This window comes from Microtus ochrogaster, unplaced genomic scaffold, assembly GCF_000317375.1.
Source record: "Microtus ochrogaster isolate Prairie Vole_2 unplaced genomic scaffold, MicOch1.0 UNK56, whole genome shotgun sequence".
Taxonomy (NCBI): Eukaryota; Metazoa; Chordata; class Mammalia; order Rodentia; family Cricetidae; genus Microtus; species Microtus ochrogaster.
The window spans coordinates 498,226-501,417 of NW_004949154.1; positions in this window are offsets into that span (position 1 = coordinate 498,226).

Here is a 3,192-nt window from a genome sequence, read left to right on the forward strand (position 1 = left end):
CATTGCTGGTGGGAATGCAAACTGGTACAACCCCTTTGGATGTCAGTGTGGCAATTTCTCAGAAAATTAGGAAACAACCTTCCTCAAGACCCAATAATACCACTTTGGGGTATATATCCAAAGGATGCCCAATCATGCCACAAGGACATGTGCTCAACTATGTTCATAGCAGCTTTGTTTGTCATAGCCAGAACCTGGAAACAACCTAAATGCCCCTCGATAGAAGAATGGATAAGAAAAATGTGGTACATTTACACTATGGAGTACTACACAACAGAAAAAAATAACAACATCTTGAATTTTGCATTCACAAGGATGGAGATAGAAAACATCATTTTGAATGAGGTAACCCAGACACAGAAAGACAATTATCACATGTACTCACTCATAAGTGGTTTTTACACATAAAGCAAAGAAAACCAGCCCATAAATTGCAATCCTAGAAAGCCTAGACAAAAAGGAGGACCCTAAGAGAGACATACACAGATCTAATCTACATGGGAAGTTGAAAAAGACAAGATCTATTGAGTAAATTGGAAGCATGGGGACCTTGGGAGAGGGTAGAAGGGGAGGGGAGCAGAGAAAAATGTAGAGCTCAATAAAAATCAACAAAAAAGAAAAAGGAAAAAAAGAAATGACTTGGCTAAGTCATAAGGGTAAAGTAACTACGACTATCTAGTCTTCAAACCCATTGAAGGCCTGAAAAGGGAGATAGTATTACTTGAGTAAGCAGGAAGTGCAATCACATAGCTTTCAAAATGTGCAATAAATGACAGAGCCAACTGGCTACCTGGACAATCACCCAAAGTCTCATTTGCAACATTAGAGCAAACAACTTTGGCTAAGGCCTAGAGTAACTGACAGACCATTTTTTTCAGAGGCAGGAAAGTTTTAGTTGACCTCCAAAGTGACCCCCACAGGAGTACCAAATGACCAAGTAAAGGTGCTCACCAGGGCCAATGAATCTCAGCATCAATTAGGGTTGTGGGTCAGTTCTAACTCCAATAAACCTTGTGGTTTTGTGTTTGTGTTCCCAAACCATCTTTGAACAGTTTGAACTGAGAGGATCCATGACCTGACCAGATCTGACAATTAACTTGTCTAGTTCTAGTAAAGAGAGCTCAAGTATTTTTTGAAATGAGGTTTCCTCAAATCTAAGAAGTCTGGGAACTCAGGAGTCTAGAATTTCATTTTCTAGAATGCCAGATAACTTCATAAACAAGAAGAAAGAGGTCCAGAATGTGTGTATTTAGACAGAATGAGCCAGCACCAGATGCAGTGGCGCACGCTGCTTTTAATTCTAGCACTCAGGAGGCAAAGGCAGGGGGATCTTTGTGAGTTCTACATACTGAGTTCCAGGCCGGCCGGGGCTACACAGGACCACCTCAAAAGGAAGGCAGGCGGGGCGATCAGTATGAAGACGATTCAGAATTTTAACGGCAAGGAAGCTTTAACCTGCAAAACCTCTACTGCAGAATCACACAGAAAAGAAAGAAAGGCAAGGCTGCAGAAGCAGTGGGGCCTGGTCTCTACAGCTGCACAAAGCATCTAAATGACTCTACAAAAGGCTCCTTACAAAAAGCCATCTTAAAAGTCTTTTTTCTTTTTTTTATGAATATGGTCAAGAGCTTTAGCCCATCAGGACAGGAAACACTGTTACATAGGCCACACACACACACAAAAAAAAGCAATTTGGGTTCAGGGAATTTGCATCTAACCCATGGCTGAAATCTGAGAGTTAAATATATACTAGGCTCGGGGCAGCGGCACATGCCTTTAATTCCAGCTCTCAGGACGCAGAGATAGGCAGATCTCTGGGAGTATGAGGCCATCCTGGTCTACACAGTCAGTTCCAGGCTAGCCAGGACTGTGTGGTGAGACCGGTCTCAAAGAAAAAGTAGAACCCACTCTGCTCATCTGCTTGCATGGTGTGCTTTATGTATGGAAGGTTTGATATTTTTTCTATTTCCTTCCAATATTATCAAGTTAAACTATAAAACATCTCAGTGTCATTGGATTTAAGTCAAACATGCCTTTCTAAATAAAGAATTCTCCTCAGAACATAGGAATTACCCCAAATGCTTTCCAAGTTCACGTCTCAGGTAATTACTTGGGATAATGTTGATGGTTCAGTTAAAACAGCCATATCTTCAGAAATTTCAATATGAAGTAAATACAGATACACAACTTTTCTGGTATATGCTTGCCAGTAAGAGGAGTTTGTGTCATGTTATCTTTTAAAAAATGTGTATGAGTGTTTTACCTGCATGTATGTATGTGTCCCATGTGTGTACCTGGAGGCTGTGGGAGTCAGAAGAGCATGTCAGATTCCTTGGATCTATAGTTAAAGATGGTTGTGAGCCACTATGTAGGTGCTAGGAACCAAACCCTGGTCCTCTACCAGAAATACAAGTGCTCTTAACTGATGAACCACGTCTCCATTCTTGGTAGGCTTACAGGTAAAATGAACTCACATGAAAAATTTTCAGCAATAAAAATAAGTCAATGGCTAGCATTCTAATGCACTATCTTTGTAAGCAAGGGCAGTGGTTGCTCTTCATCCGTATCAGCTTGACTGTATCACCATCACCTAGGAGACACACCTCTAGGTATGTCTGTGAAGTTGTTTCCAGAGAGAAGAGCCTGAAGAGGGAGGGCTCCCTCTGAAAGTAAGTGGCCCAATTCTATGACCTGAGATCCTGGACTCAACAAAGCGGGCAGAGGGGAAGGTCATCGGAATGTGAACAGTTCTTCACTCTGTCTCCTGACTTCCTAAATGTGAGCTGGCTTGCAATGCCACAGCTGCAAGCTGCGATCTGCTCCTGTTGCCATGGCTTCTGACTATGCCCCTCCCCCAAAGCACGAGCCCTAATTAAATCTGTCCTCTCATAAGCGGTACCGTCTCAGGCATTTCATCACAGTAGTGAAAAAGCAACTAACATAGCAATCTAAGTATCAACTGTTCAAAATACGTGACAAAGGGCCAAGGAGATAGCCCAGCAGGCAAAAGCACTTGCTACAAGCCTGGCGGCCTGAGTTCAGTCCCTGGGACCCACATGGTAGAAGGAGGAAACAGACTCCTACAAGTTGTCTTCTGATGTCTACACATAGTCTGAGGCATGCGCATATGTGAGCGCAGGCACATACAGACAAACAAACACCCTAAATAAATAAATACAATTTAAAAATTTT